We start from the raw sequence: 22,778 nt of genomic DNA on the forward strand, positions 1-22,778 counted from the left end.
CTATCTCGCAACGTAGCCGGCGAATGTCACTTCTAAGTGTTTCAATCGTCATGTTGGCTTTGGCTAGTCTTTCATTAGCATTAGCTAGATCACTGCAGGCGCAGGTAGAGTTGGCCATAATTAGGTCTGCGGATGCAGCAGAAAAGGTTATTTTTGCGAGATAGTTGGTGTAGTGTTGCAAAATTGACTATGAGGTGAGGCGAAACTAAAGCCGAGTAGGGCTCGGCGCGAAAAAAGTTATGTAGGCTAGCCTGGTGGAAAGCAAAAATCTATTTGGATGGTGGGGAGGTTAGCCTATGTGTTTATGTTGTTGTAAGAGTGATAACAAGGTAACGCAAAAGTAACACTACATCGAATCAGTTGTTTGTAGTTGTAAGTTCAGACAAAGATTTTAGGAGAAAAACGAGAAGAAACTTAATTTCGTCTGAGTAGCTCCTCGACGGGAATAGCTTGATCCGGAAGCGGAAGTGACTGCAGCGTTAGCTATGAAGATACCTAAAACAATATTTCTGTTTACCATGGCCAATGATAATGTCACATTAGTGAAAAACATTGGAAGACACCAAGCCATACATCGTTTAAATACATGTACATTGAATAGTTAGTTGTGAGTACTATGTCACACATGATTGCATTTTATGCATGCGATAGAAATGTAATTTAACATTATGATAGATAGATAGATAGATAGATAGATAGATAGATAGATAGATAGATAGATAGATAGATAGATAGATATATAGATAGATAGATAGATAGATAGATAGATAGATAGATAGATAGATAGATAGATAGATAGATAGATAGATAGATAGATAGACTTTATTGTCCCCAAAGATAAATTCGTTTTCACCACCACCACGATTTGAAAAGTTTCACTTGTTCACCAATTTCACTTCCTCCTACCAAACTATGTGGGACTATTTAATTACCATCCTGCCTGCCCACCTCTAGTGCCTAACTACCTGCCTGCCAACCCTCCCTGCTACATCGTAGGTACTGCCACATAGATGAGCATAGTGATTACTGCTGACAGAAAAGCTGCAAAAGAATGGTAATGAAACCTGCTTATTCACACCATCTATGCTATACCTACAACGAAAGGAATATTCTAATGATATATATTCACACTTCTGGCAAATCAGTTCCTCGGCGTACGTCTTACCATTACCTGATGTGCCTCAATTACTACCTTCAACATTAATCTATGAACATTCTCTGCTCTTTCTTCCTTTCAAGATTTGACTTTACGTACCTGACAAGGATTTTGAAACCTTGAGTTTTCTAACTTTAAAATCTCTCTGAAGTCAGCTAAAAGGGGGCCCTGAGATACTATGTAAGACAAAATTCCATCTCACATAGTAGCAATAACCTTCACATAGCCCACTACAGAGTGGGCATTTTGATCTGAAGGTACAATAAACCAATTCTGCCCATTTCCGCTAGGCTTTAGGCTTTATAGGAATACAGATGTGACTCAATGTGGTCATTTCAAATGGTCTGTGTGCTCAGGGAATGACAGGGAACCAAGGTATTCAAATGGACCCTATTCACACACAGAACAGACCTATTGCATTCACTGCAATGCATTCCAAGTGCAAAATACTATGTAGCTTCAGGAACTGCGTCAAAAGGGGGAAAAAGTTTTAGAATGTCTGCTGCCATTATGTGAGAGTTTGTTCCTCAACTGCTATTGCAATTGCTAAGTTGCTGGTGCTGTTGCTATATTCCTAGCTGTTCCCTCTTGGGCTTTCTTCGTAATGAACTTAATTCATATGGTGAGTACGGCTAATTTACATGTAAGCATTTATAATTTTCATGCCATGAATTAGCATGCCTGAAGTAAAAGACAACCATCTGCTGAGATGGTACCGAACACCTGGCTGCATCATGCCTCTCTTTATATAGAGGCTGAGGTGGAACCATAATTTCAGTCCCTTGGACATATGAGATGATCAATTAAGACACTAAGCCATGTCACATCGTTGGAGCTTGATGGATCACTGGCTGAGAATGACCTCATAATAATGGACAGTGGCTGTTCCTTAAGGACAATTGTTCTTGAGTGAACAACACAATAAACAGTTGTTAAGGCCAGTAGGATAAACATGAAAAGAGATAAGATAGGTAAAACCCAACCAACCATACGTAGAAACCAACAGTGGGAGATGGTCGGAGAGAAGAAGGGAGAGAGATGTGCACACACATACACCAGTGTACACGCACACACACACACACACACACACGCACACGCACGCACACGCACACGCACACGCACACGCACACGCACACACACAGTTATGTAAGCCTATGCCTTTGTCATCCTCACCCCCTGTGTAGCCCTCTCCTCTGTCTTCCCTTCTACCCTAAAAAGAACAGAGGAAAGCTGCACCTGAAGTCAGTGGTTGTACCCCCTCTCTTTCTTTCAGCTTTGTTTTCTTGCGTGTTCAATTTCCCCTTCCTGTCTGTCTTTCAGTTTTGGTTTTGAGGAAGAGAACATCTATGGGTTTTCTGCCACCTTCAAAGGATACAATGTAAAAGCCACCAATGTTTTTTTTCTCTTTTGCCATCTTTGGAAAACTTCAGCACAACTGACTGAACTGCCCTATAAAGGCAAAGGGCAGCTATGCAAGCATTGAAACAAAGATATACCTTCAAATGTGTCATGACCAGTAAAACAGAGTTATCATTTCTCTTTTCCTTTCATTCTGTTACTTTCTAAACAACAAAAAACAAAAGACGTAGGTACGTGGCAAAGGAAGAGCTGTTTTTTAGTACATAGGCCTATTTACATTTTTACTTAACATGAGCCAAGGATTTTACTCACTTCTCAGAGGGTTGAGAGAATACCTGGAGATGGCAAAAACACAATTATTTGTCAACAACATCTCTCACCAGTGTGTCTTACAAATGCTGCTCTCTTAAGTTAACCCGCCGTGCACAGACAATTATGAACTGGGAGAATAAATTGTGGAGCAAGCAGGTGGCCAAATTGACGTAATTAATCCGTGATCTAATTTGTTATAATGAAAGTCTAATTATTCCATGGTGATTCAGACATTATTATCATTATTCAGAGATCTTACAGAGAGTGTTATTATAATTTTAAGGGACTAAATTCGATCCCAAGTCTATCACTTTGTCTGGAGAACTGAGGGAAGTTAACCTTTAATGGCACATGTAATGTTGTACTTTTATGTCTTAAATTGTACATGCAAATCTTCACGGACACATAACAAAACATATTTGCGCAGAAAATAAGCATGTCATCGTAAATAACAGCATTTTTTACAGTCACACTACTATACAAATCCTTTGACCCGGATATGTAAGTGAAATCAATAGCTATACAGGCTGTATGTTTCACAAAAGTCTCCATTTGTGGTTGATTTTGGTGGAGACCCACCTTGGTTTTGCTTAGGATAGGTCGGCAACGAAGGTGAGGCAAACAGTTTGGACCCCCTAAAAGCTTAAAGTCTCATTCTTCAAATTAACCATAAGTGGCCCAATCGCATAATATGCTTGAGTCTCTACTGTGACAAAGCGTCATAAAATGGTTTAGAACGCCGGCATTCTATGCCGACATTTGTGAAATGCCAGAGAAGTTCGTTAGTTGCTTGCATGAGTGACAGGGAAAAAAGTCAAGGTAGGTCTACAGAATCTGATGGTGTCAAATTTGCTACACTATAGGCACCATTGGCTGAAGGTGTGTTACATGGTTTTCTTCCACACATAGCAGCATCTCTATTGAATTGGGGAACACTTTTAAATTGGAATTTGACGCTGTTGAGCGTCTTGCTTCTCTCTCTCACACACACACACACACACACACACACACACACAGAGCTCCCACATGTCGCATGAGTAATCAACAGATCTGTTTGTATGTTGTTCAAAGTCATAATTAGCTGGATTCTGATGTGCAAGTCTGTAGGCAGAAGGAGCCCAGATGGTGAGCCCAGGAGAGGGGCTGAGTGCAGCCTACTCTGGGGGTGGATTCCTATATGCAGACATCCGTCCTCCCTTACTCACTTACCTGCTTGTGACCTCATGATGACGTCACCAGCAACAGAAAATGAATTCAATATCTTACAAAAGCAAAATTCTAATGTAATTTTCTCATTTGCAATTGGGATGGTGAATGAAAAACAGTCCCCCAAAATGTGTTGTGGCTAGGCTGACAGGTGGGAAACTTCATTGTTTTCTCAATCTCCACCGAGACGGGGCCAGGAGGAGGGGTGAGGCCACAAGCACAAGTGGAGGACGGGAGTGTGCATATTGAAATGCACCCTGTGTGTGTTGAGTCCATTTTTTCCTATGGGTCTCATAGATGCCTCTTAATAGGCACTAGACAAATGGGGAGATGAGACATCTGAGATGAAGAGAGAGGGAGACAAAGGACTTCCCATGTGAGAGGGGCATTTTTGGAAGTTCTCTATTCTCTCTCTTTTAATCAGTTTATAGATTTCGTAGGCTCTGTGTGTGTGTGTGTGTGTGTGTGTGTGTGTGTGTGTGTGTGTGTGTGTGTGTGTGTGTGTGTGTGTGTGTGTGTGTGTGTGTGTGTGTGTGTGTGTGTGTGTGTGTGTGTGTGCGTGCGTGCCTGCGTGCCTGCGTGCGTGTGTGTGTGCGTGCGCATTGCTCTACAAATATGCAATGAAATTGTGTAGCATGTGTCTTCCTATACATGTGGGAATGATTGCATGATAGATAGAAGTCTGTGCATTTGTGTGTGTGCGACCATCCGTGTGTGTGAATATGATTTGAGTGCGTGGGAGCTTGTTGAAAGGATAATTGCTGTCATTCTCTGTCTGGCCCTGTCACATCAATACAACAACAATGCTTCAACTCCGCAGTGGTCCCCCTGCAAGAAGCGTCACCGCATCTCCAAACTGAAGCATTGAAAATATTTCCACAAACTCTCTCTCTCTGGACTTAAGAAGCTACCTACCTGCAGCCCCTACAGCACTTCAAAGCTGCGGATTAAACAGTTAAGCTGTGTGAAGATGCTTATTCTTTTCTCAAGTGTTTTTTTTTCCTTTCGTTTCTTTACCTTCCTTTTCTTCTATTGATGATTTTATTATGTCTGTTGACTTTCTGGGGACTTTCTGTGTTTCCCTCTCATTTTGTCATCAGGGCTCCTTCACCGTCTCTGTGCGTTTCTAATTGCACCTCCACAATCAGAGAGAATACAAAGTAGTAATGGATAGAAAGGCCAGTGCATGGTGCGATGAGAATCCCTTTTCTCACAAATCACATAGAGAGAGAGAGAGAGAGAGAGAGAGAGAGAGAGAGAGAGAGTCTAACACCCGCACACACACACACATGTATGGACGCACGCTATCTCTCTCTCGCGCGCGCACGCTCTCTCTCTCTCTCTCTCTCTCTCTCTCTCTCTCTCTCTCTCTCTCTCTCTCTCTCTCTCTCTCTCTCTCTCTCTCTCTCTCTCACACACACACACACACACACACACACACACACACACACACACACACACACACACACCCTGCCTAAATCCAGCTTAAGGTTCAAGTTCCTCTGAGGCGTTCACAACCCAGCACACTCACCTCTTCTAATGCTGCTGCGGCTTCCCACTGCCCTCTCAGGTGCTTGTTTACAGTCACATTATTTACAGGGCTATTTATTTATTTCTTGACTTAGTTATGTTAGCTGGCATCTGGCTCATGTGGAGCTGGGGGGGATGAAGAGATGGAGATGGCTTCCCCAGTGTCCCAGGGCAGCGTGCTACGCTACGCTGGAAGAAATAGCTGGGTCTCAGGGGTAGCATTAGCATGAAGGTCAGTCAAGGGGAAAGAACACATACAGTACACGCACACACACACACACACGGTAGGCTACACACACACACACACACACACACACACACACACACAGTACACGCACACGCACACGCACACACACACACACACACACACACACACACACACACACACACACACACACACACACACACACACACACACAACTCATCACCTCCTCCTCCCATTCCCAGGAAGTCAAATGCATTCTCTATTTCTCTCCCTGTCTCTCCCTGTCTCTATGTCTCTGTCTCTCTCTGTCTCTCTCTGTCTCTCTCTCTCTCTCGGTAGCTGCACGCATGCATGCACGCACACACACACACTACATTCCTTCCCTCACGCATGCAGTAATTGAGCCACTTGAGTGCGTCATCTCGCAGACTTGGTGCCGGCGAAACACGGTTGTTAGTTACACTTTTACACCCTAATTATCAGGCTGCGCCCATCTCTCTCTCTCTCTCTCCCTCCCTCCTCACACCATTCTCAAGGTCGTTTCAATTTCAGTGGATGTAACCCTCTAATCCATCCACCCAGGCCATGTCTCCTTGATTTCCCCATTACGACTACCTTGACCATCTTCACCACCACCAACAAGTCACTATCACTGCCAATAAGCCTTTCACTTCAATGACCATGACCTCTGTCTCCAACACAAGCACCACAACACAACATGACAATACTAGTTGTGTGTTGGTTTCACAGGTGTGGATCTCAAAGTGCTTTAACAGTTGTGTATTGTTATGACAAAACAAACAAACAAAAACCCACAACAATACCAGCTATTACACAATGACCTTTTGAACTCATTAACTCTTCTCCAACACCACTGCTTCCCCACCTCCATCTTGAATTCCCTCCCTCTCTGCAGATCATTACCTGCCTGATCTCTATTCATGACTTCTCTGACTACCTCCTGAGAAGACATAAAAGAAAGGGCTGTGAGAAGGGTTGTAATTATTATTACCGTGTAATTTTATACTTTCCCCACGACGAGCACTACAGCCTTCAAATCAAGTTGTCATGTGCTTTGGGGAGCATTCCATGGTATCAATAAGTCTAAAAGAGAGTTGCAGGCCGGGTTGTCTGTTTCTGAAAACAAAAGCATGGCAAGACTTTTGCTAGAATGAAAATGTTGGGCACAGTTCCATTTAGAGTATCCTGCCTACACTGTCGACTCAACTTCCAAATCCAGAAAGCTGATGAAAAGCAAAATCAAAGATATAGTGTATTTTTATCTTATCCTACGAAGTGCAGCTGAATTGTGGTTAATAATCCACAAAAACACAAAAGGGGTTCTCCAATTATATGAGCACATAATAAAGGGTGTAACAACGTATGTAATACTTTTATTCATATTATAACAGGTGAGAGAATAGTTGGTAGCCCTTTACTGTGCAACATGCAATGGGACCACTGGAAAGACAATAACCTAGACATGTGTTGCCTAGCAACCAAGAAAACCACCTGGAACTATTTTTTGGGAGAGCAGCAGAGGAAAAAATAATTAAATAAAGGGTCTTTTAAGTCTATTAAATTATTTTTTTTGGCAAAGGAACTGTTGTTAAAAAGCAATATAGCCCTCATGGTCATGAGGTTGTTTGTGGAATATCCTCATGGGTGTGATTTCCTACGACACTCAGGTTGCTGCTGAGGATATCCCACAAAAAACCTCATTCACATTCGCGTCATACTGCTTAATTCTCTTGCGGCATTAGAAACCTTCATTTTTGTGATTTCAAAGCAGGTGTAATTGAAATCGGTGGCATGAAAATAAACTTACACAACAATGTCTGAAACCAGTAGGCCCTACCACCACGTCAAAATGGAACTTGTTTGATCTCATTGTTACAAAATCCAATTCCACCTCCAACTGCACCACCAAGGCCGGTGCCATCCCCCGTCACCAGCAAAAAAAACACCTCCTCCACCTCAACCTCCACGTCCACCTCCATCTTGAATTCCCTCCCTCTCTGCAGATCATTACCTGCCTGATCTCTATTCATGACTTCTCTGACTACCTCCTGAGAAGACATAAAAGAAAGGGCTGTGAGAGGGGTTGTAATTATTATTGTATCATTTTATCGCCGCAGTAACCATCGCCATGGAAGCCGATATCCAGGGTCCTGATCATAATTTGGGGTTGTCATCCAGGAACTATGGAGCTAAGAAGCTTTGTTTGTGTCTGCATCTCTCGCTGTGTTTGTGTGTGTGTGTGTGTGTGTGTGTGTGTGTGTGTGTGTGTGTGTGTGTGTGTGTGTGTGTGTGTGTGTGTGTGTGTGTGTGTGTGTGTGTGTGTGTGTGTGTGTGTGTGTGTGTGTGTGTGAGAAAGAGAGAGATTCTATAGTCTATCTTGGCAAGGATTTTCAGTAAGTGAGAGAGTAACTGGCTAAATCAGTGATGGGCATTGAGTCAGTCAATAATTGAGTAAGTCATTGAGGTGCAAAAGTGAATAGGAATCAGTGATAGGCAGAGAAAAGCATGGTAGATTGTTTGGCAGCTGATATATCATTTAGACATTTTCAGGCCCAATATATTCTGACAAGCTTGCTTCGTGTAGAAATAAAAGGCCTTCAAGTGTCATGGTCCATTTTAAAGTATTGTCAACAATAGTATTGTATGTAATTAGGAAGGGTGTGTGTGCGCGTGTGTCTGTGTGCGTGCGCGTGTGTCTGTGTGCGTGGATGGAATGCATGTGTATCATTGACAGTAAATAGAATGGACGCCAAATCAACGCTATTTGCCATTCAACGCTTTGAAGCCAGATTTGGGAACATTCCACCTTACATTCCACCTTAGCAACGCCAACGCAGGTGCTGATTGGACGACAAAACACCCAATCAGAGAATGCTCAGTTCAAGTCATGTCCCGCCCCTCCCACGATGGCAATAACAAGGGTGAAAAATTAATATCACGCTGAGGGTGCTACTGAACCAACCCACTTTTCGGCTGTGCGACTGGTAAGTGTGAATAAAGAAACCTTGATTTTCACTGAAACATAACCCATTAAAAACTGCTGATCAATAAGTGTGGCGAATATCAATATATAACGGTAATGAAATCTTGAAGGGTAGTTTATAGCACTTGAGTAATATTAGCTTAGCTAGCAAGTCCCATCCTCATGTCACCCACTTCATCACGTTGTAATTTAAACGTAATGCCAGGAAAAAATGACTATTGCATACAAGTTGGACAGTCTTACAACATGCAATCTGCGACTATAGTTGTGAGCCTTCTCTCAAAACAAGTAGGCTAGTGATCACTCAAAGCAGGACATAAAGTCTACTTTGGTTTTTGAAAGCAATAGCCTACGTTCTTGTGCTGCCATGTCTGTGGGCATGTTCTTCAAAATATGTTCAAGATCAGATGAATTGACCCTCACTTACTTAATGCATTTACCAGCTATCCACAGCATAGACTCCAGTAATTCATCATCAGATGTGTAGGCTTTGTATGAGTAGGCCTATTTGAAGTGCCACCAGAAATCTTGATGTGCCCTGTATTTAATTTCTAGCCCACCACACACAGTATCCTGACGGTAGTGTATAGTAGCTTAACAGATATGAAAGATCAACACACACTACTGCTAAATCGGTGTCAGAAAATGCCAATGTACAGCTACTACAAAGATACAGTATTTGTCACTAGAGTTACTGAAGTAGAACATTAAGTGACATTGGAGTGAATTACCTTTATGTGCAACGGTTGTTAAAGCATGTATGACATTTTTTAAATGATGTGGTGTGTTTGTATATGCTTGAACATCCCACAGACAAAGCAGCTATCCAGCTATTTTCATACACAATGGTACCAAAGCTTCATGATTAAAACTTCCTGGTTTATTTTCTTCATATTTGTTCATTCAGATGGGTGTGTGGCGATCATGAAGATGGAACCTGCCAGCGAGCTCCAGCTCCAGCTCCAGCCCTTTATCCTCCATTTAATAAGTCATTTACATTTCATTAAACGTACCCGATGTCTCAACCAATATGACTCAAGTAATACATAGTACTGCTTTCAATCCCTGAAGCAATGTGGTGACCAACAACATAAGAAGAACCCCCATACATGTACGGCATGAGTCGTGTTGACGTTTAACTCGTTTCTTTTTTAAATAAACACTTACTATTATCATTCCAATGTTTCTTGTGCTTGAGACCTGTATATTAACATGCTTTTACCATTTGACTTCTCATAATGCTGAACAGAAAAGGACAGAACAGGTTTTACGTATGTGTAATGTATTTTTAATAACCACAGCAACACTATGGAAGGCCCGTCACAGCAGCTGATGATGTCAGACCTGTCAGATTTGGTTTGTCCATGTTCTGAAAAGAGCAAGAGAAAGGGTTGACAAATTATTTTAGACAGTTCAGATAGTCAGGTGTCAGAACAAAGGCCCAGTGGCCTCTGAATAAGAGGCTTAGTTCTGCCTGTTGTAGCTAATTGTAATATGATGTTATGGACCAAAAGCCGTGAAAGACAGATGAAACTTACAGGCAACGCGGATGGTGTCCTTGCCAGCTCTTGGAGGTCCTCAGGTGGCTCTAGGCCACACACAGTAATCAGTAGTCCGCGGGGCCGTGGAAGTCCTCCACCTGCTGACAAGTCACGTCGATCACCACCTCCCACATCTGCTGGCCTGAAACACACAGCCATGGATATACAGTTATATTTTATTACCATACACAAACATGTGAGGGTGATCGCTTTACTCTGGAAATAGGTCTAAGGTATCAGGAAGCATAATGTAAAAAAAAAACCCAAAAAAACCCTATCATCTAAGTGTAGGCCTAATTTCAGTCTCACTTGCTGATGTGTTAGGTTTGTTATGCTTGGGACATTATACAAATCACTTGGTTACATTTTGTTTATCTTCGCCTCATAAGAGCCACACAGCGCAAGGCTATGGATTGCTAGAACCAGGCTTGTGATAATGACTCACATGTGTAATATAGTGTAGAGATGGCAGTCGTGGAAGTGGCTCAAATCCTTATCCAGGAGTGGTCCTTCTCTGGTGTGCCTGCTGAGGTGTACTGTTCAGAGAGGTACAAAAAAGGCACATGGAGGGTAATGAGAACAATATCCATTTTGTATACAAACAACTTTAATAAGTAGCTGAACTTGTATATTAGTGGCAGGTTTTGGGGTTTAAAAAAATGTCAGCATGGTATGAATATCCAGTAAATAAATACTGTATGAGGTATATTTCATTGAATGGCACTCGACCTGTATGCTACAGCCATGGATATGGACAATAGTCTTGTATTTTATTAATTATAACAATAATAGCTGTACAGATGAATTGGATCTCAGGTCTAGGATCAGGAAGCATATTGTAAAGGTAGTATTTGAAAAATTACCAAAGACCACATTCACAAGGCAATTTACAGTACCTCCTAGGCTCTGAGTTCCCAAGGAGAAATGTGCTTATCCGCAACAGAGTGGTACATGTCATAGCATTATCACAATCTGGGAAGGCCTACTTGACTGACAATAGTCACATTAACAGACTAAAGCTGCACAATGTATTGATTGATGTAAATTTGCTTTCTTATACTGGGAGTGTGTACTTACATGTGGTAGCCTATTGGCAGATTCTTGTTGGGACATCACATCTGCAATGACAGAAAACAACACAAGGAGAACATTACTCCTAAGAGGAACGATGGCATGTAATTGGCCTCCATAGTTTTAGAGACAAAACGGTACCGTCCACATGCAGCACAATGACAAACATCTAACTTCAGCATATGGGTATCAAACATTCAACTTTCACATGTCAACAGCCTAAGCATGAATATGCACAATATTAAGACGACAGATAAAACATTAAACTATAATCTCCCGGTTGCTCGCGCAAAATTTCGCGGTATGAAAATGACCTCCGCGAATTATATTAAGCAATGTCTCAACATAAATTCTGCTAACTGAGTCACCCTACAATATGAACAATAACTGAGGAATGATGCATTTTGCAGGTGTACGCCACAAACCTAGAACTATTCTAGTTTATGTGCTCAGACTATCCGCTGAAATGAAATTATAGTGAAATGATGACAAGCAAAACTATCTAACCTGTCACCTGTGCAATGTTACGGTTTTGCTATTTAACTTCTAGCTAAGCTTGGGATGTGAAATAAACAAACCCAGTCAGTCAGGCAAGTCACCTGACGCCGAAGTCCTGGTTGGAAATTGTGTTTGCCACCACAACTTCTACAAACAAATAGTATGTCAGCAAACAATCCACCACCACCAATGCCCTGGATTACTAAATGATCTTGAAATCTACCTTCACCAACTTTTGTGTAAAGTCTGAGGTGCATGTAGCATGCTGAGGTGAATTAGTTAGCATAGACACGAACCAAGGATGTCTAAATAAAACAGATTTGCACCTATAGTCTGCAGTAGAACTGATTAAGTCTACACTAAACCCAATGTACGTCAAAGAAACACAGTTTGCTTATATACTTACATACATTCATGTTAGAAGCTACTTACAGACCGACAGATGCCAGTCACTTTAATGGCATGTTTGATGGAGACACGATGCAATAATAGCTTAGCATCATTACACTCAACATGTCTCGCTGACACCGCTTAAAAAACAAAAAACAAAACTTAAGGCACATGCCACAATTTATTTGCCCGCCATATTATGGCTATTATTATGACCACAGTGTTATTTAAAAGTCAATGTAATTTGCTATGCAAACAAGTTTGTCAGTCATGTTGGTCAAACAACTGTAATAAAATGTTTCATTTTACTTACCTAAACATCAGCGCTCCAGCTCAGAGTACGGTAAGTACACCCGACTTCACAAGGAGATGGCCAAACAATGGCAACAGTATATCAATCGATCGAGTTGATGTTCAAAGTTTATGAAAGTAATATCGGAAGCAACACACAGGTAGACAAGATTTCCCAGTCCCAGGCACGCACAGACAAGTAGTAGTCATGACGACGGCCCTGACTGAAAAGAATCCCAACGGTCAATCAAACCATGTTCTGATGCTCATTGGTCAATTTAACTTTTAATATCTCTCTAAAATAAAACATCACCACAAAAAATCACCACCCTGGTAAGTTGGAGAGCAAGGGGACCTACTAGTTGAGCGAAAAATTATCCCCCTGGAGTGGCATTTAAGGGAGATACAGGGTTTTATGTCTCTCATAGGAATGAATGGGATTTGGCCATTTTTTGGTCTTTTTGGGTCCAACCTTGGCTCCAACTTGGCTCCAACTTGGCTTCAACAATGAAATAGAATTTTGGCCTCCATTCTATTTACTCTCAATGATGTGTATGCACGTGCAAAGGTTGTGTAACATGCAAACCTCATGACATAGGCCTACCCACACTTTACATACATGCATATGTACATACCCTCTCACTGTAACCCTCAACTAATTTTATCTCTCAAACTCTCCAATTATAACCCTTAGGGGACTCCTATGTCTGAGCTTTGTGGTGAATAAGGCGAATATTATACTATTTATGTGAAGAGTGGGTAAGTGAACTTGATTTTTATATTCCGCATATTAAGTTGATTTGCAGAGTAGGTCAGGTGAGGTTCTCATCGCTGTCCCACACACACACACACACACACACTCACACGCGCACAGACACACACACACACTAGCAGTCACGTAAATGCAAATACCCCGTGTAGTAAGTGATTCCAGTGCTAAATGATGGTGATGTGTTTGTCTTGCACATTAAACTAATGAGGTCTCGTAATGCTGTCAGTTTGTAGACACAGAATGTGTGTGTGTGGTTGTGTGTATGTGTGTGTGTATGTGGTTGTGTGTATGTGTGTGTGTGTGTGTGTGTGTGTGTGTGTGTGTGTGTGTGTGTGTGTGTGTGTGTGTGTGTGTGTGTGTGTGTGTGTGTGTGTGTGTGTGTGTGTGTCTGAGTGTGTGTGTGTGGGTGATTTATATGTGCGAACGAGTTGAGCATGGATTAAACGAGTGAGTGGAGTGTAAGAGAGGAATGTAGTGGCGAATGCATGCATGTGTTCCTATGTGTGTGTGTATTGTGTGCACATTGCACACCTGTGTGTGTGTGTGTGTGTGTGTGTGTGTGTGTGTGTGTGTGTGTGTGTGTGTGTGTGTGTGTGTGTGTGTGTGTGTGTGTGTGTGCAGGGAAGCCGACAAAGGGGGAGCAAAGAGGTCAGTTGTCCTGGGCCCAGCCAGAGGGGGTCCACATTGGGTCCTCATCACATTATATGTATTGAATGAAATGCCCTTTCAGATGACTTTGTCATGGGCCCGGTCAAAGTGTGTACAGCCATGTACATATGTTGATGGTGTGTGTGTGTGTGTGTGTGTGTGTGTGTGTGTGTGTGTGTGTGTGTGTGTGTGTGTGTGTGTGTGTGTGTGTGTGTGTGTGTGTGTGTGTGTGTGTGTGTGTGTGTGTGTGTGTGTGTATGTGTGTGTGTGTACGTGCGTGCGCATGCATGGGTGTGTGTATAAGGACAATGGCTGTGAGATAGGCCTTGATGATCTTATTAAAGGGGGAAATGGGGAGAGCTGCTGCGGGGTGTTGGGGGTGGCAACATGGAGGACGAGGGAGACAACTAAAACTGAATGATGCTCCCAGAGTGTCTCTGCAGCTCTAAATTTCTTTAATTTACAGTGTCCTTTTCATTCTCTTGTGTTCGTTCAAAGTGCTGTCTTTTTAGGCCATATTTTCATGCGTGCACGCACACGCACGCACGCACACACACACAGTGAGTTGGTCTAGTCCTACTCTGTGTATGAAACAGGTCACAATGCAAGGGATTTTTCCTCTGTTTCATTCTGTGGAGCAGGCTTGGTATGATAATGAAGGACAGTGAAAGTGAGAGCCCACCTTTTCACCTCCAACTCCCATTGCCATTGTGACACAGCACACAAATGCACACTTGCATATATGCCTCAACCGTGCAAGGGGGCAGCCCTCAAAGGCGCCCCAAGGGAGCAGTGCGGCGGGACGGTATGAAGCATGAGGAATTACACTGAATGAAAATGTACTGCGAAAATACCATCACAGTTAAAAAACAGACTTAGTAAAACAGAAGGCTATCGTTACTGAATCGCTTTTCAATCCCTACCAGTGTTTTTACTCAACTCCAGTCTGTCTATCTCTCTCTCTGACTCTCTGTCTATGTTGTTGAGTGACAGACAGCCTTCGGACCTGCTTGGATCCCGGAAAGGTATTCACCGTGTTTCATGCTGATAACCTGTGGACATCATCAATCACTCTTTCCTAGGCCTCTGACCTGACTGAGTGACAGACTGCCTTATGACCTGGATGGCTCCAGGAAAGGGTGTTTCCCGTTGTTGTTCATCACCGTGCTCATCACCTGTGGTCAAGAGCTGCAATGGTATGCTGCCATGGGGACCAAATCACACTGGTTGCCATGGAGATGAGCAAATGAGTGACCTTCCTCTCCATGGATACCTGCTGCAGTTCCATCCCCACTTTTCGAAACATCTCAAATTGGCCCCCGAGGGCTCACAGGCAGATGGCTGTCCCTGACACACAACGGTGACACTAAGGGTCGCTTTGTATCAGAGAATTTTTAACACACATGTTGTGAACACACACAGGTACATGCACCGCATAGACACACACACACGCGCGCGCACACACACACACAACCAGTGTTTACCACAACGGTAAGGAAGTATGGCTGGATCAGGGGCCACCGGCCACCCTCCAGCCATGAGGAATTCTCCATGGCCTGTCCTCCCAAATGTTTCCCATCAATTATTCAGTCTCCATGATAGCCCAGGGCACTTCAGGAAACAAGAAAAGTCTCCCTCTTCTCTCTCTCTCTCTCCTTCCCTCATTCTCTCTTTGCCCTATTTTCTCTTTTCTCTCTGTTCACCCCATTCTGTTTTGTCTAGCACTCTAACTCTTTCTTTTGAAAACATCATTTCTATGGTGCTTTCCCCTCTCCTCCAACTCCCTCCACCCATCCCCACCTCACCTCATAACACCACACCCTCTTCCTCCCCCATGTGGCCTGGACGGCTGGGGGAAAGCAGATGGCAGACTTGCCGTTTCGTTTGAAATTGATCAGCACTTGACCTTTTAATGAAGACATGTGGCCATGCTGCCTGGGCATGTGTGCGCGTGCGAGAGAGAGAGAGAGAGAGAGAGAGAGAGAGAGAGAGAGAGAGAGAGAGAGAGAGAGAGAGAGAGAGAGAGAGAGAGAGAGAGAGAGAGAGAGAGAGAGACTATGCATGCACACAAGTTATTGAGTGTGTGAGCGTCTCTTATCGGCCCAGAGTTGGTGAGTGTTTGTGCAGTCTGTACAAGTGAGTGTGTATTGTAGGAGGGATAATGTAGACGGGATGTGGCTGTGTATGTATGTCCGTGTGTGTGTGTGTGTGTGTGTGTGTGTGTGTGTGTGTGTGTGTGTGTGTGTGTGTGTGTGTGTGTGTGTGTGTGTGTGTGTGTGTGTGTGTGTGTGTGCCTGTGTACGGTGTATGTATGTGTGCCACAAGGCCACACTTACTGTCAACATCTGACTGATTGGTCAGCCTCTAAAAGCTGCTGGGCGAATCGTCACGAATCATGTAATTGCTCGCTTTTCACTCCTCAAGGAACCAAATTACCTCATGCATTTGCATTAACACATTACCCTTCCATGTGCTAATGTAGACATATATGGATGTTCATTGTTCATGTGCCATGCATAATAGTCTAGTAAAATATTTTGCATATATTCCAAGTTTAGGTGGTTGTGCTCAAGAATCTGACAATTGCCGTATTATAACATAAGCAATGCCCTTAGAAAACCCATAGAAAATCAGTGTGTGTGTGTGTGTGTCTGCTCTATAGCCTGTGTACGGTTTGTGGTTTTTTTTGTTCCACAAGGCCACACTTACTGTCACAGCTGACTGATTGGTCAGCCACTAAAAGCTGCTGGGCGAATCATCAGCGCTGATTACCCATAGTCCTCCTCTGCAGCGAGGGGCACAACTGTGTCAAACCATAGCCCTCTCCTAATTGCCTCTTCAAAGCAATCAGTGGCTTGATTGAAATACCTCCAACTGGGTCACTTAAGAGGAAGCACCCAGAGGCAGGGGTGTGTGTGTGTGTGTGTGTGTGTGTGTGTGTGTGTGTGTGTGTGTGTGTGTGTGTGTGTGTGTGTGTGTGTGTGTGTGTGTGTGTGTATGTGTGTGTGTGTGTGTGTGGCCTGACACAACCTGTGGGTTGAAATTTATATTTGAGAAAACACACTTGACTGCCCACATCGCCAGTGGGAGTGCAGCAGACATGTGGGCCGATTATAATCAGAAAAAAAACAATAAGTGTACAAGTTGAGTTAGATGAAAAAAATGAATGCCCGAAACTTCTCACATTTCGACTCAGAGGAGTGAGTCCTCTTTATTTTTAATTTTTGAAATGTTTTTGGGACGTTTTATCCTTTATTTAGAAAGGACAGTTGAAGAGATGACAGGAAGCAAGTGGGGGAGAGAGACAGGGTAGGGTTGGGAAATGACCCAGACCGGACTCTAACCCGGGTCGCCCGCATATGGTACGGTGTGTTAATGCCCTGCGCCATAGAACACCCCCCCCACCCCCACCCCGAGTCCTCTTTATTTAGGTAAGAATCAAACCAACATGGCGATGTTCATCAGAACAGCATGTGTCAACATCTCCTAAACGTATATAACAGATGGCCCGCCATGCTGGAAACATTATTTACCAAATCACAAGATCCTGCCATTGATGTGCTACCATAAGCAAGATATCCGGAATGAATATTCATGTTGCCATATGCTGTAGAATGTGTGTGTGTGTGTGTGTACTGTATAGTACAGTATGTGTTTACCGTACATATGTCAAGCATCTCACATAGATGATGAGTAGATGTGTGTCAAATGAGTGTGTGTGCGTGCATCTGTTTGTGTGTGTAGGCCTATGTGAAGCCGCTGATGCACACGTACATGACACTGTATAGATGTAGTTCCGGCATCTTGCATTGACATGATGTCATTGTCAGTTGTGGTGTCAGGACACTGTTTAATTACTAGGTCACTTTTCACCCCTCAATTAAGCAAATTACCACATGCATTTGCATTAACAACACATGACCCTTTCATGTGTTAATTTGTAAACATATGGATGTTCCTGTGTCACGCATAATAGTGTAGTAGAACCTGGTGAGGATGAAAAGTAGGGTATGAATGTATTTCTTGGATATATTGCAGATAAAGGCACGGATAGACCAAGCACAACATGATTCTTGCGATGGAAGTAATTAGACAGAAAAGCGATTTGGGCGACAAGAGGCCATTATTAGCGCCACTTTATCGCCAGTTTGTAGTTGAACTGCAGTGAATATTATGCAAAGTAGCTATGATGCGGTTCGGAAACAGCCGCCACAGCCAATGGGAATATTGGAATGCTTGCATTCTGCTTTTAACTGACATACTCGCATCGCTCTTGCTGCACAGTCGAGCGATAACTGGTTTTCTGTGGCCATGACTTATGTCATTTAGGGAAAAAACTATTTCCGTTTCCACAAACAGTTTCTGTCCTCTCAAAAAAACTACTGTGTTTATAAAGAAACAAGGATTGACTGATTTGCTAGTCACATGGTTAATCAGACATCACATGATTGCCCTTGCATATGGAGCATGTGCAGCTGCCTTGAAAACATGGAGGACCCACTAGGCCGTCAGGTCACCTCAGTTTTCGTTCATTCTCGCTCCACAGCATCCGAACAATATAATGAACATGCAGTTATTCATGTGGTGATTTATCCATTACTAGATACACAACACATACAAACAGTCATAAGTATGCATCAATAGACTGGCATAAATGCATGGTTGTACCTAAACAGGAGGACTAGGGCATCGGTCTACAGCCCTTGGTGGCAAGAAAGATGGAGGCAAGGCAGACTGCCCTTTTAATGCCATTGCCATTTAATGCATGCCATTGCCATTTAATGCATGCAATCCACGATGGAAATGATACAGAAACAGATGAATGTCAACTACTTCACCTGATGAATTTAAACTACACCACCTAAACTAGCAATATGTGCAAAAATTGTATTCATACTAGTAGTGGGCCGTTATTGGCAATAATGTGAGACTGTTATCGGCCGATGAAAAAAAATATTGCACGTTAATCTATTGTCAAAGTTGGGTTGGAGAGTTTGGTATAAGCACGTGACCACAGCGTTCACACGACAGGCGCATTCACGCTTTCAGCTGCTTTCAGCATCTAGATTAATCTAGATTAATTTCATAATTACAGTGAGATTAATCTAGATTAAAAAATCTACCCCTAATTGCCCACCCCTAATTCATACCCTACTTTACACTTTTACCCTATGTTCCACTAAATTCTATTGGACTATAAAATGAATGCATACACTTCATGTTCAATTTATCACAAGTGCCTTGTGTTGGTCATCTTTGAGCATAGTGCTAATGTTAGCGATAAGGACAACGCTACCGCTGCTTTGGCAGAATAACACTGTCAAACTTCCTGGATAATATTGTGATTGAAACAGGCATTTCCTTCTCTAATATTATACGTAAATGTCCCACCTTATTTTCTCATGATAGACCCATCAATCAAGTGTGCCATCAGTAGGTATCATTGAACATACCGGTAAACAGGTTGTTCAAGGTAATTAGTACAAAGTAGGGCTAACATGTGAAACTGCATTGATATTTTTAAGTCAAAATAATGAATGTATTAATACCTGTAGAACAACTTCCTTTTTACATGATAGAGATTTTAAAAGTTTTATATTAGGTGAGTTTAAAAGTGTCAAAATTCTTTTCAGAGGATTATTCTTTTCAGAGGAACTGTTCCCCAAGTAGCCATTGTAATTCCTACTCACCTTATTTTAGGTTATAATAAAATGATGGGCAGGGGGGAGCGGGTAATTTGATGTAGCACTGATCCCCCAAAGTCGTGCATAATCTGAGCGGGTTTCCATCCTGATGCCAAATCCCTGTAGCGCTGTGCAGCAACGCCTCACAGGAGGCCAGGATGGGGATCAGTGCCTTATCATTGTGACACCATACATCACTGCCTGGAAAATATTAAATAAAAATCATGTTTAAAAAGGGTCCACAAAGTGCACCTTCAACTGGATATGAACTTCGAAAAGTATTGTGAAAATATCCATATGAAGTTGCTTTATTGCAATTATACTATGACATTATACCTTACATAACATAGTCATGTCAATCATATTTCAGTGCACGTGAAAACCTTACACCACACTGCCTCCTAACCAGTAGCTACCACTTGGCGGCCTGTACTGTACAGTCAGCCATGACCACAATCTATAGCCTACTGTAGAAAGTAACGGTAGGGACACGTAGGAGGCGAAGCGAAGAGAGGCGAAATCCAACCGTCATCAGGTCGTCGCGGCGAATCAAATGGAATGGAACAGTTATGTTGTTGATTTGATTGGGCCGCGGCAGGCGAATTCGCTGCTCATTTGCATAACTTTAAACTTTCTTTAATAATTTCGCTTCGCCCCTGTTCACTTGCTTTCGCTTGCCTTCGCCTCTCTCATAGGAATGAATGGCAAAGTTCGCAAATACGTGTGTATGTGTCCCTACCGTAAGCCAATCAACACAATTCTGGTAGAGTTTCTCAAAACCATAATTGCTCAGAACATTAAGTTTGCAATGCAATTCCCATTGGCAATTACCCAAGTTGCTAACTGCCGAACAACTACACTTTCGAGAAATACACCACTGATGTAGCCTGATTATCATCGACTTTCAAATCTCTTTGAGACTTGGTCTAAACAAGAGCATAACAATTAACATTTCCTAACGACATTTCCCAAACGGCCTCCCTTTTGTTTGCTAATTATTGTTTGCTTCCCAACAAAGTGGTAGTTACCGATTTTGCGGGAACTCAGAAAGCACTTGCATTGCTCTTGACCTGACTGGTAGCAACGCTGAAGCTGTTGCGTCACTAGGAGGGCACGGCCTGGCTACCACTGATGTTCTACACGGAACCATTTTTACCCGTTTACCTGCCACATCCACAGTTGTTTCAACAGTGACATAATATCGGTCTACACTATGGTCTACCATAATATTTACTCAAACCAAGGATGTGAACAGCGATTAGAATGACTTTCCTTTACAACACCATGGTCTTACACAAGGATGTTATACTGTATGCACAACAAGGGTGTTCTTCTGTGACTGTTAGCGACCTCCCATGGACTGGGATAGTGTCACGCACAGCGCTAACTTAAATAGGACCACAGATATACTTTGTAGAAAGTCATCTTGGTTCTGTCACACAGGAATTATCTGGAGTTGAATCATATTGGGCTGGGTTTTTTGCTTGTTTGGGAAGAAATACGACCTCCTTAGCATAATCACGTCAACTGGATCTATGTTGAGAAAGTTTGATCATACCGTGTTAGCCACATTAGCAAAATACATCTTAAATGTGTTTTTTTTTCATTATTATTTCCAAACCAAATGAGGATTTAAACAAATTACACCAGACTCATGATTAAAAGGTGCCAAACAAAAACTGAAAAAATGAGGAAAAATAATAATTAATCTGCCAGATATGTACAAGTGTTCAGTGGGTCAATAATAGATCAGATATGGATGTCATTTGTCACTGCAGAGACATTCAAGAAACTTGATGTACTGGGCAGACCATCACATGTTTCTTCATTAATCTGATCCCCAGTGGACATTTTGCCCCTAACACACCCTTATCAAGTCAAGTCAAGTAGGTTTTTATTGTCAATTTCTTTACATGCACTGGTCATACAAAGAATTTGAAATTACATTTCTTGCTTTCCCATACAGACATAGACTAAATCTAGGTAAGGACATAGACAGTATAGACATAGACAGTACTTATACATGGACTTAAGACAGTATGGACATAGACAGTGCTCATACAGACATTTAACACTAGAACTACCAGGATTTTTCTGCCTACCTAGAAGTACCAGAGAGGGGTCATTTGACCCGGCGGCTTTTACCTAATACACTAATCACTCATTTTGTTATGGTAATGAGGCTGTTAGGGGCCGTGTGTGGGGTGAGGGGTGAGGGGGTCACACCTTACAGTGCTAACAGCCAAGACAAAGAGGGACAGACAGCTTCTTCCCAAGGGCTGTCAGCCTCCAAAATCACCACAGGTAAATAGCAACTTGCATGAAGATATCAGCAATAAAGACAGATAGCGCAGTTTGGCGGACAGTTTGTTACCGTTTTTCTCCATTGGTTTGGCTCATTTCTTGAAACTGAGATGTCATTCTCAAAACATGGACAAATCCCAAAACTAATTTGCAGTTCCTCACAACAGAATGGCATTTATCATTGCTTTCATCAAATTTCAAATGCTTTTGTACATGTCTCAATCATTTAGTACATCCTTGCAAATGGCTATGTACAAGTATCCTACAGTTAACACAATCAGCTTACATTTAGTAGAATTTTCAACTGAATGTACCTTGCTGATCTATCCCAATTGGTTGATTCTCAGTGTAATGGTTGTCCTGAAAACATGTCAGCACATTTTCTTCATATTAGTCATCAATGAACGAACATGTGAATGTCCCATGTGATCATGACGAATCATATGACTGCAACCAGATAATGGTTGAATTACAGTTTTTCTCGATTTTTTTGGCTCATTTCTTGAAACTGAGATGACATTCCTATAACCATTGGGTCATTTGGCCAAACATTCTTACACTTCTGCACAACAGTTCAGATAACTAGCAAAATGTCATATACCTCCCAAAACACCTTATTCTTGCATCAGCACTAAACCGTCTGACATATAAATAGTCAGTACCATCAAAATGGCATAGATCCTTCTCAATTGCTTTGGCTCATTTGCATTCATTTAGTCCTTCTGTCAAAATAAACTGGATGGTTCAGCATAACTACATGGATCCTCATCACTCGCTCATATCACCACAAAAACAGTTTACCCATGT

At 42.4% G+C, this 22,778-nt stretch overlaps 1 long non-coding RNA gene across 1 annotated transcript; it reads right to left on the reverse strand.

The window, feature by feature from the left end:
- Positions 1-10,138: 10,138 nt before the first annotated feature.
- Positions 10,139-11,927, reverse strand: LOC134455097 (uncharacterized). The gene is made up of 3 exons (XR_010036019.1): positions 11,391-11,927; positions 10,759-10,849; positions 10,139-10,455 (listed from the first exon to the last, which is right to left on the reverse strand). It is a non-coding gene; the product is annotated as an uncharacterized LOC134455097 (long non-coding RNA).
- Positions 11,928-22,778: the final 10,851 nt, after the last annotated feature.

The sequence above is a fragment of the Engraulis encrasicolus genome, chromosome 9 (assembly GCF_034702125.1).
Source record: "Engraulis encrasicolus isolate BLACKSEA-1 chromosome 9, IST_EnEncr_1.0, whole genome shotgun sequence".
NCBI lineage: Eukaryota > Metazoa > Chordata > Actinopteri > Clupeiformes > Engraulidae > Engraulis > Engraulis encrasicolus.